At 37.3% G+C, this 12,722-nt stretch overlaps 1 protein-coding gene across 2 annotated transcripts in view; it reads right to left on the reverse strand.

The window, feature by feature from the left end:
• LOC145680929 (armadillo repeat-containing protein 7-like) overlaps window positions 1–12,025 on the reverse strand; it is a 141,575-nt gene extending 129,550 nt beyond the window's left edge. The window contains exon 1 of one of the 2 annotated variants that reach the window (XM_081752100.1): window positions 11,841–12,025. The gene's annotated coding sequence lies outside the window, so the exon portion shown is untranslated. Of the gene's footprint in view, window positions 1–11,826 lie in introns of both variants that reach the window. The other variant, XM_081752099.1, reaches the window with a different exon arrangement.
• Window positions 12,026–12,722: the final 697 nt, after the last annotated feature.

The raw sequence follows: 12,722 nt of genomic DNA on the forward strand, positions 1-12,722 counted from the left end.
CGCTAATTATATGTCCTAAAAATTTGATTTCCCGTGCGAAGAACTTACATTTCTTGAAATTTAATGAAAAATTTGCTTGTTTAAAGATTTCGAAAGTTATCTCTAAATGAACCAAATGCTCTTCTTCAGTAGTTGATTTTACTAGTACATCGTCTAAGTACAAAATAACAAAAGAATGGCTCGAGTCATTAAAAAATTTTGTCATTACCGATTGAAATACAGCAGGACTACTTTTCAGCCCCTGTGGCAGAACAGTAAGGCAATATTGTCTTCCCTTGTACACAAAACTGGTGCATTGGTAAGAGTCTGGGTGTAAACTGATCCCATAATATGCACTTGACGCGTCAAACGACGAAAACCACATTGCCTGCGAAACACGGTGTAGTAACTCATTGATAGGTTCTACCTGCACCTGTGGAGATATAATTTTTGAGTTAGTAGCCCTCAGATCTAAAACTGGACGTACACCGCCAGAGGCCTTCCGGACGACATGAATAGGATTTCGATATGGAGACATTTGTTCTATTGCTATTCCCAACCGTAACCATTTATTCAACTCTGCTTCAAACTCAGGTTGTATAGCCTGAGGGACGGAATAACATGGTCCAACAACTGGTTCTTCATCCTTCAACTGTATTTTATAGGGAGGCGCGTTAACGCGGCGTGGGTACTCAGAGAAAAGAGAACGGTACTTTATTAATAATTTCCGAAGACCTGATTTAATCGGTAATGGTAAGTCATCCCGAGTGGCAATATATGAATCAATCTCTTGTTCCGAGACATTGCATTCGGTGCCCAGGAGTGGATCCAGCTGATCTCCCCTGTTAACCCCTCCCTTGTGGAGAGGTGTCACTGCACAGGCAGCTTGACAATTTAAACTGGGGTCAAGCATGGGTCGATCCACCACCGGCCATCCTGATTCACCGATTGCAATCTCTTCCACTGGTAATTTCACTAGCATTATGTTCGGTCGATCCGTAGGAACGACAACAGTGTTTCCTAAACTGTCTTTCATTCTAATCTCTTTCTTTTCCCGGTCAATGATACAATGGAATTTGTCCAGAAACGGACATCCCAGTATTAGGTCCGTTCGCAAATATTTTATGACGAAGATGGCTATTTCGAATATATGATTTTGTATGTTTAGGTTAAAATTTTGAACGCCCTGAACCGAAAAACTTTCTTTTCCAGCGAAAGCGCCAAGTGTAAGGCCCGTGTATGGTCTCAATTTAGCGGATGGAAACCGTTGCTTTAATTTTTTCCACACCTCCCAGTCCATTAGGCAGAGCTCCGAGCCACTATCTATTGTAGCGACAAGTTCAACGCCGCCGATACTTCCTCGTAGGCTGGGAGAGGTAGAAAAATAGCGTTCTTCACTTGAAGCAAAGGGTTCCTCATCTATAACAAATTGTAACGAGTCCCGAAATGATAAATTTTGTGTCCACAAATTAAATTTACATTCGTGGTCAGTCTGATTTTTCAAAATAATGGGGTATATTTTCCCGCAACTATCCTCCCCCATTTCATCAGGTAGTTGCGGAATTAGTTTGTCGATTTGACAGCGGTCTCGCGACTATCAATCCCTCGAGTGGCTAGAATTCCATTTCCGCCATTAGTTTGTATTTGCGAAGGGGCAGAATTCTGAGATCTACTTGCACAGTTATTGTTAACATTGCCGTTTTGACCAGTACCGTTTTCTCTTCTCCGGTACGCCCCGTTAAAGTTCCTCCTATTATCGTCCCTATTCGGGTTCGATTCCCCCATTGTGCGGTCATAGGGGCGATAACCCCGGCGATTGTTAAACATCGGTCGGTTACGGAACAGACGTCGACCGTTATATTGATTGCTTTCTGAGCCACTCCCACTCGGATAGCGAGATCCAGCTTGGGTGTAACTCAGAAAGTCCGTTTGGCAACTTGCCGTTGCCTTGCTTTTCACGGGTTTCACGACTTTTGCTTGTCGGGCGAAATACCTCTTTGGTGGGCCTCCAGTTTCTTTCCCACACAGGGCAGCTAGGCGTGACGTAACTTCTCGCACCGTTTGGCACAAGTGGGAAGCAATAGCCCGCGACTCATCTGGTGGAAGAGCGTTCACTATGATGTCTACTAGTTCGGCTTGCGATGGATTTTCTGCGATCTGGTAGTACAGTTCGATGATCTTCCAAGCATAGTCCAAAAGGGACCCATACTTGGCTCGATCATATCTTAAAGATTGGAGGTTGCGTTTCTGAAGCCTCTCTATATGTTCGTTGCAGTATTCTTCCTTAAAAAGGATCAGAAAATCATCAAACGTATGAATTCTATATTTAATAGAAGCAAACCACGCGCCTGATGCTGCAATTAAAAGTTTTTCAACTATTTGTAAACGTTCTCTATCGGTCAGCCGATACATTTCTAAACACTGCTGCAATCTACGCAGAAAAACACGAGGCTGTCCATTGGTAATATTCCCGTCAAAAGTGGGAAAACGTTCGATGTCCCTCAGCGAAACCTTGGAACCCATACTAACATAAGCAGGGGAATAGTTACTGGGAATTAACATATTATCCTGCACAATCGGAATCGTCACCGGATTTACCACCGACGACGTCGTAGCGGTGTTATAATTACCCATGTAAGTGAAAGGGATTCTGTTGGTCGTATTGAATATGTTGGGCTCCATCCCCGGACCAATCGCACCCATGAACAACGACTCAGAATGGCACCCATCTCCTCTTCCCGGCAACACGCTATGTGATTGTATACCTCCATGTAAGGAGGGAGCACTCACGCTAGTGACCGTAGTCGTCACAACACTCGACTGATTCGGCACACTATTGGAATTGAACCACGACTTTGGTTCTGACCGATGCATGGGGTAGTGCGTCGCAATATCCCGTGCATCAACTGACACTAAATTTTCTTTTCCTGCGCCACGGGTAGTTGTTATAGCGGGTAAGATTTCTGAGGAATCGCTACCGGGGAAAGGATAGGTTACCTCTGATTTTTCGCGACTAGATTTTGTCATTTCTTTTTGAATATTTGCTATCTCGTTTTGAATTTTCGAAATTTTCTGGTCAGTTACTTCCAGTTTGGTTTTCAATGATAAGTCTGACAAGGTTGACTTTAAACTATCAATTTCGGCCTGCTGTGTTTCTAATTTATTGTTGATTTTATGCAATTTGGTATCCATTTGTTCAATTTCAGAATTTACATGCTCTAATTTACCCTCAGTCTCCTGCTGAAATTGCTTTAGGGACTGTTGAGCCTCGCATCTGACCAAATCAATTTCAGTAGACGTTTGCTGCCTCAATGTGGTTATTGAGGAAGCAAAGTCCGAACATATGTTGTCAATTTTCTGGGTTAATGCCTCGAATCGAGATTCGGTTTCTCGTTTCGAGGAGTCAAATTTCTCATTTATTTCACGTCTTATCTCCCGGCTATTTTCATTCATTTCCAGGCTATTATTATCTATTTTCTCATTTATTTCGCGTCTCATTTCCCTTAGCATTTGTTGCAATGAAAGGAGGAGAGCGTCATTATTAGATGACACAGTCTTCCTTTGCTTTTCTTTGGGTTTATCACCAATTGGATCCCCATCTTTTTCATCATCATCGAGGTCAGATATCTCCACTGGAGATATTTGGCCTCGGTTCTTCGGGGTACTATACCCTCGCTCACCGTCCGAATCGGGATGTTCATTTTCTTTTTCAGAGGATAAACTCATGGGTTCACGCGACTGGTGGAGCTTCCCCTCACATTCTTTGCAGTATTTAACTATTTCACCAGCCCGAACCTTTTCTGCATTTTCAGCAGTATCCTCTAAATTAATACAACTGAAATGGATCCATTTCAGCCCACATTCGTGACACCTCACTAGCCTACGAGAGACGCGAGCTCTTTTCTCACTACTTTCTAAAGTACATTGTGTACATGAGACTTCCGCGTTCTCGTGTGATACTACTTCCCTATTGGTTGCCATAGTTTCCATATAAAAAGACACAATATAAACACATGCAATTATATACTTATAGACTAACAATACTTATTATTCAGGTACTGTTCATAAATTAAAGGACTCCTATCTAATTCCCTCCTTGGGTCAACTTCCAGCATTTTCAAATTTTAGAAGTCACTTTAGCAAATTCCTTCATTTCCCCCTTTCTACAGAGAGAGACAAAGATAGCAGAACAGCCAATGACTATAATTATTTAATCCCACTGTAACTTTTTAATTATGCACCTTTTGTGGCCAAGTCAATATGTGCTCGATCCTAGACAGTGTTTAATAAATAATTTCAGATTCGTTACCAGGGAAAACAATTGTTTCCATGGTAACTGTCCGACGTCAACGGTCGCCAATATTGAAAGAAAACGTTAAAAAAACGAAGATAAAAGAGCTAATGTAGAGGAGAGGAGTCGCTAAAAATTAACTTTCTTTGAACGAGGACGATTACGAAACATCACCTACTGATTGAAATCCAGATTATTTTCCAATAAAGTAAATTTCAATTAAACTTTTGGTTATTGTTAATTATCCCATATCGGACTCCCGAAGAAAACTCATCTAACCAACTTATTGACCGTGCCCATAGCGACTACTCTCAATCATGACTCCGTTTTCTTTCATTTAGAAATAGAAAAAAAGAAGAAAGTAGAAGGGTAAAAGAAGGAGGTATAAAAAGAAGAAAGAAAAAGAAGTAGGGTATTTTAATAAGAAACAGATTACTGGATAATTCCGGAAATATAGTAAAAGGTCGGGAAAGTCCTCGAAAGATGAATCATTCTAAATGTTATTAACGACTAATCAATTTTGGAATGCTTCGGTATAGACACATGTTCCCTCATACCACCCAGACCTAGCTCCAGGCACCACGATCATGGGGTTGCCCAGACCTAGACCTGGAAATGAGAAAAGTGAAATTTAATTCTTTGTAAAGTTATTCCAACCGGTGATTGATAACCATCCAGCATCTGAACTCTGTCCTCTAGGATCGACCACACATGTGAATTAGCCAAGGAAAAAAAAATCAAACTTATAAACTCAATATAAATTTATGTGTCGTATCAATCGAAGTCTCAACTTTCTGGAAGAAAGATGTCGTATTTAGGCTTATCCTGCTATTTTTGCTTCACTCCTCGAGCCGATTTAAACCATTAGTAGCGGTCCTTCATGACCTAGGTTATTTACCTTAACACATATATTAAAACATGACACATATATTACAGATGTTAATATGACAAATGATATCACTAAAATTACTTAAATTAAATCTATCATGCATTCACACGCTCACTCACTCAGGACAGTGTATATATGTTTAAAGGAAACCAACTAACTACAAGGGTACAAATAGTTTATTACATTCATAGTGAAAAAAAAGACAAATATATAATTATGAAGAAAATATTAAAAGCACAAGTTCTTGGTTATATATTAATAGAGTACATAGTATTAAATTTTAGTAAGTTTTTATATATTCAATCATATTGACAAATGGGAAAAAAAAATAATTACATGTATCATATCTTAGGCATGCTAAAACAAAATTATGATTTGCGACATACGCAAAGAAGACACTTATTTCACTTAAAAAAAAATTGGACAAAGAGGAAAGAAAAAAAACTTTTTGGTGTATTAGAACTTATATGAGTCTCTACCTCACATTGGGTAATAAGATATTAATGATTTTGAGCGTTCAAATCACAAATCACGCACTACTCATAGTGTCCAAAACATTTCGCTCCATTTAACTTCGTTCGTGTTTATATATATTTCTATATGTATATATATCTATTGGTTTACAAAACCATTCGTCGTCTATACTTGGTTTATAACTTTTAACAGTTTATATCTGCAATCGCACACTGCGACGCTTTATACCCATCCAGGGATTTCGAAAAATCACTATCGCTAGAGGATGTTTCTCCTCTTAGACGGTTAATTTCCAAACTTATTGATTGAATAGTTTTAAGTTATTTATGCAACACTGGGACATGTCATGAGGCCTTTCCTTAGGATCACTTTCGTATATGTTTGTATATAATTCGGATTTTTAAAACGATCTCCCGCAGATGTACGGAGTATAAAGGTTCAAATTGAGGATAAAAAAAAACTGGTCAAGTCACAGGATACATATGCAGGTGAGAAGGATTCAAGGTACACTTTCCACAATGGTTTTTGGTTGGTAGTTCAGGGATAATATTCGTTATGATGTGGGTTACGTTTAGACCTGCCGTTACTTTCCAATACATGCCATTACAGAATTACATGAGGTATCATTTACATTTATTCAAAAGAAAAGGAAAATTACTTAAGTGCACGGCGGTATTCATGACAAAATCTACATTCTCAAATTCGTCGGAAAACTCACTGGCAAACTATAGCAACCAATACACGTTTAGGGGGGACAGACACGAGCGCTCTTACATATACTCATAATACATTTAATATCATACTTTTACTTTAAAATCATATTCACATATTAAGTACATATACATTTCGACGTATTCATTTCTCTCTCTCTATATATATATATTTATATTCAATAAATGCGCACACATTTAAATTAATCACCCCAATAATAAATTTTTTACAAGGTTGCAAACATTGTCCCAAAACAAATGACTTCCGACATTACATATGAAAAAGAAAATTGATTTTTACTTGATACCGCGCATCTATAAATTTTTCACTTTATTATATAATCAGTTCGTGCTTAAATCATGAAAAAAAAACTTTGTGAGGCAGGCACGTAACACAGAGCATTTCTAAAGATATAACTAGATAAACCAAAGTACAATTTCTGGGCCCAGGTTAACTACAAGGTAATTGAAAACCAAAACAGAAAGGAAAGTGACCAACGGATTAAAAAAAAACTTAAGAGGGACGACGGTGGGAGAACGTAATCGAAGTGTCGTCAACTACGAAGTCTTTGTTCATTTCGGCGATAGGTCAAAATGTGATGGAGGACCCAATCACTATCTACTTTATCCATGAATCGTGTCCTGCAACGTCTCAGCTGGTAATTTCAGATCAGAGTTGTACGTTAAATAAATCGTAAGTGACAAGTTCAAAATCGGGGGGGGGGGGGAAGGTTGAAAATTTGAAAAAAAAATCTTGAAGTAATGAAGACAGAGAGAGAGATAGAGAAGAAGGAAGACGAAGAATAGGGGCGCCAAAGACTTAAGTGAGAAATAACTAACGCTACAAAGATAGAAGTCGAATTTCGCTCTCAACAAAATCCATAGCCAAAATATTCTTAACATGCCAAAAGGGTGGTCTACTCAAATACGTAGACTCAAGGGGCGCCCTGCTGCCAAGGATGCAAGTTCTGTGTCCATCAGATCCCAATCCTACAAGAGTTTGCTTGTAAGATTGAAATCCGATCCCCGTATCCGGCCCAGACCAGCAGGATAAAAGGAGAGGGGGAAAGGGACCAGGTAACTGCGTCCCCAATTTTGAAATCTCTAAGTAAAAAAAATATTCGACCCCTTAGAAAAAACTAAGAAGGTTCGAGGACAGTAATGAAACTAGAATAAAAGTATTATCTAAGATATTAATTATTAGTTAATGATTTGCCGAAATAAAAAAAATTAAATAAACTGAATTTTGGATCGGTGATTTCTATGCCAAACCTCACCGATAGCTACCCTGCGCAGACACGCCACAGTCTGGGATGTCGTTAATTTCCCTCGTCTAATTAAACTAAGAAAAGAAATGAAAATACTTAAAGGGACTAGGGGTCGACATCCGGGTACGCGAAAATAAATTTCAATAACTAATTGTTTTGATTCTGTAACCCTATCAGAGCTGTCGTCTCCATGAACATTGTAAGCTAGCCTGAGTAGGTAACGTGAAGGAAAAAAAAATCTCACGGAGCAGGATATTCTATTTTAAAACCCGACCAGAAAATATGATTCACTACAGCCCTGTTGTATAACTACTATTGTCTTTTCATAATTTATTATTCAATATGTCTAGTCAACGATTATATGATGCTACCCCTTCTATCAGATGGTATTACTATGGTTGATTATTATTATAACACATAAAACTACAAAGTATTACCGTAGTCCGACTATATATCGCCCTCCGGTCCGCGTGATATCATGGTGCAGGGGTCAGAACCTGAGATGTTTGTAGTTACACGTATCTATTCAATATCTATATATCAACACGCGGCGAAGTATTCACTGGGCTACTATATATTTAACTATATGGGCGTTCTATCTTCTATATTCATTTACTACAATATTCATACACTTTATATTCATATTCACATTAATATTCATTTGCCACGACGCTATATTCTACAAACACCCTGTTTCCTCTATCTACGCCCAGCCTATTTACACATTTCATCATAATACTTTAAAATCTATAGTCACTACAAACATTTCCCATTCCGATCTCCGCACGACAACCTCACTCGAACTCAAGACTCTTTCACACTCACACAATACTATGTAATACCTGGTAGCTTTATTAAGAACAAAAAAAAATCCTACGTATGTTCACTGAAAATAGAATTATCCGCGATAATATTTAATGTTTATAAAATTCTGCAGCAACAATGAGCTTCTGCAGCCACGAAGAAAAATGAACATCTAATATAATTCCAAAGCGAAGAACTAGCATCATATCGCCCGACTTCTGTTAAAAAATTACGTATTGTTTATTTACTTAAATATCTCGATTTCTAGACTATGCAGAATGTTGAAACTTTCAGAATATAATAATTTTGGGTCACTTGACCTAACTGTACATTTATATGGGCTGTGAATTATACCTTCTAGGTTTTATTTCGGAAAGAAAGGTCAATTTCATGAAAACTAAATCACTAAGCACCTCGACAGAAGAATGGCGGTTAGTACTGACTTTTGACACTAGGGCTAGCGACGATATAATCAACCCTTGAACAACTGAATGTGACCTTGTACACGGAATTATTATACTATATTACGTTCACTTTTGAATATTGTGTATGAGTTCACTTAATGACGGAATAATAAAGAATTTATCGCATAGTAAATACTACACTGTCCATATTTAATTATCTCACACACTCTTTCATCACTTAACTACCACAATTACTACTACTAGAACATGTTTCTACATTACGAACACATACATGCCACATTCATACTACACACTACATTAATACATGTTATACTAATAAATATACACAAAACATTCATATTTTACCATTTTAAATCGGCTCTATGAAAGGAAAGGGGAAGAAAGGAAACAGGGCCAACTGGCCCTGTATTCACTAAATCACATTCTTGAGTATTTAATTAATGCCCTGAGGGGACATATCGGAGTATTAGCTAACAATAGGACCCCTGCCCTGAAGGGGCAGGAACCCGGAAACAAACTAAATGTTCAACTCATCCCGCTGGAAGCCGTACTCCCAATTTGGGAGTCAGATAGGAGCCCTTACTGTAAATTTACACGTACATTGTGATTACTATTCTAACTACAACAAAATTAAATACCGCCATGTATGCTAAAAAAAAAATCACTCGCTACCTACATAAACAAATCTCTATGTGGACAGGTCTTGTAACCCTCAATTAGCAGGAAAATTGGAAGGTGGAAATATGATGGGAAACACTGATCTTCAGAACCGGTTTTAGAAAAGAAAACAGAAATCACACCACTTCTGAATCCTGTCCATATCGATCGGCAGATGAAATCATGGCGTCAGTATATTGCCCTTACTATTTCAGCCTTTTTTAGTCCAGTTTTGACTATGAAATTTAACAGTTTTTGGCTCCTCGAGACTTCCAGAGATTTAGAGGTTAAAAAACTCCCAAATATTACCTTGTTTGCAGCTGTTCTACTCCTTTTTCAACTTTTTGAGCTAGACGATCCAAATCTAGTGTCTTCAGCGAGACGTTCCGGCATGGAATGGAATAATTGCGCCCTAATAACATAGCGTGGGTTTATCAGCCAATCAAAACTAAGCATTTTGGCGGTGGGGCTTTGAAACGAATAAAATTTGGTAAAATCTGGATTAAACTAGATTTTAGAAGGACCTAGGTATCTAAAAGAGAGGTGAAGGGTGGTCCTGAAAATTCTGTCGAATTTTAGATTGGTTATTTGGTCTGGAAAGTTCCGTCCAATAGTGAATCTATATTTTCGGATAGCACTGACACCGTAAGAATTGTAATAATCCATTTACATATACATATACAAGACTTATAACTAATTTAAAATATAAATAAAGATATTGATTCCCAAAACTATAATTCCTAATAAATTTTTTACAGTTTTCCATGTTAATTTGAAATAGAATAATGAACAATATTACGAATTATATGAACAGCCAGAATTTTTTTGTTAAACGTCAGGTACAGTCGGTGCAAAAAATTTCGGGCACCCTCCTATTAAAAACATAATCTCATTAGACTGTAATGGCATATTACATGTCAGGTCTGTGATTCCAACCCTGGTCACACTAAGTGAAATCAATTCTGCATGTTTTCAAACGCTACACTTTATTTTTGTCACACTGTTCACGTACTGCTTTTCAAAACCCTATATACTACTTGCTAACATAAAAACTGAAGTTAATTTACTACATAATTCTAAATGATGAACTTTGCACTGGAGAAGAAAAGATTGTGTTTCGGCTCGTACTTTTTATTTACACTGATTTTCTGTATGACAAGAAACTAACAAATCAAAAGAATAAAAAAAGTCGCAAGGGTCAGAAATGTGAATGAAAACTTTTACATAGCTGAATGGGTAAGTTTATCTACAAATTTGAATAGAATCACATTTTTCTCTTCACACCTCGTGAGCAACTTCTACATGTATTTAATTTTCGTCGACTGTAAAACAATTTGTATATTATGATATTTACTACAAGAAAACAGACTAATCACATAAGCTTTACACTACACATACACTACTCATTAGGATTGTGTGCTATACACTCAATTTCTTTTCCTTCGTATTTCTCTTTGGTCAAAGTTGTGTAAGTGGGGCCAGCACAGAGGATTTATACCAGTAGGGTGACCTTTTCTATGAACTTAGGCCTATCCACTTTTACCTTTCAGAACAAAACATTTCCACTGAGATAATACACACACTAGCAAATTCAAATGGGAAAAGAAAAATGTATACTTAACCTAAATCCATAACCTAACTATCTAAACTAACTTAACCTAACACATATAAAATCACTTTTATCAAACATATTTTTAATGTATAGCATGCACAGCCTGTTACTAAGGACGTATTGAACGCTTACCATTCAGCTTTAAATTTTCTGTAATGTTAAAAAAATCCTAAATATGTTCTTAAAATCTAAGCTTTTGTTTTACTAATGAAGGGAATTTCAAAATATAAAGCGGATATTTCACCGTTGATGAACATCTCCCATTATCAGTAGTTGTACGTGGCACCCTTGTCATCAATGTGAGCCGAAACTTTCGTAAACATTTGTCTCATCATACCCAATCTGAAGTAAAGGTGAGCTAAAACCAGTGAATGGATTTACATTGTATTATTTAGCAGTACGGAAAATTTTGAGGTTTATATTTCCAAAATAAATATAAATTTTGGATAGAATGTGTGTACTCGAACGTACACACTTTTCTTGGATTGTTTATGACAATCGTCAACATTGAAACTCAAAGAAAAAATATATCCCCCCATTGAACGAGCGGTTCCTGTCACCTCTTGAGTCTACATACCATGCAACTTAGGGAAAACGACGCGGAGTTATCACATTAATTCAAACATCACTACACCAGAATAATACATATTCAATCCGAAAAATGTTAAGATTTAGCAGGTTCAAACTTGGCCAAAACAACGATAATTTGGAGTTTACCTTCTACCACTTACTTGATGAACTCTTCATATACAAGAAAAGATGTTCACTCCCTGGTCTGTTGATTCCTGCCGGACTTCTCAAAGAAAGATTCTTTTCACCCCCACTCAAATGAGTAGGTTAGTGGCGATCACAAAAAGTAAAATGCATTTGCTGGACGTGGCGTTCGATTCCCGACCACAAGGCTTCACCCAAATGGCTGGCGTCAGTCCCACATGCTCTGACGTATTAGTTTGTTTTCACTTTCACAACTTTACAGTCCAATGAGCACAGCAACCAAACTCAATCCCATCATATTATGTCCACAGATATGGAAAACTTCAACTATTAGGTAGTTATTTTAAAATTTCTGTTTTTCCACGTTTTATGGCGACGAAGATTATTTTACGTCCACCTCTTAACGTTGCTTCCGATGAAAGACAATGACAATGGGAAGAAGATCCCTAATTGGAGGATCATTGTGACGTAACTATATGATGATAGGTTTATCTCCCGAGATCAAAGAAAGCCGAAAATCTCAACCACAACTGTGATTGCGGAAGATCCAATCACAGATAATTTAGATTAAACAAAGGGATGCTTCAAGAAGCTACTATGGCTGACTTTACAAATGTGAAATTTCAGAGAAGATTTTTGAAATAAAAAATTTTGATTTCTTTTGAGGATCTCCTAAGCCAAAAATGTCTATGAAAATAGACTGGAAAGGATTCAAAACGACCAGATATGACCTTATTTCCTAAAATAACATTATATTTTGGCTAAATATACGAATATTGTCCAATGTAGATATACTGTACGTATATAACAATATATTTTCAACTAAATACACTAAAATTATCATTTCACGCAACTTAACGCAAATTTTGCGATCTACCTAAAATTGAGTAAACGACTAA

The sequence above is a fragment of the Thermobia domestica genome, chromosome 3 (genome assembly GCF_964235325.1).
Source record: "Thermobia domestica chromosome 3, izTheDome1.hap1.1, whole genome shotgun sequence".
NCBI classification, from domain to species: domain Eukaryota; kingdom Metazoa; phylum Arthropoda; class Insecta; order Zygentoma; family Lepismatidae; genus Thermobia; species Thermobia domestica.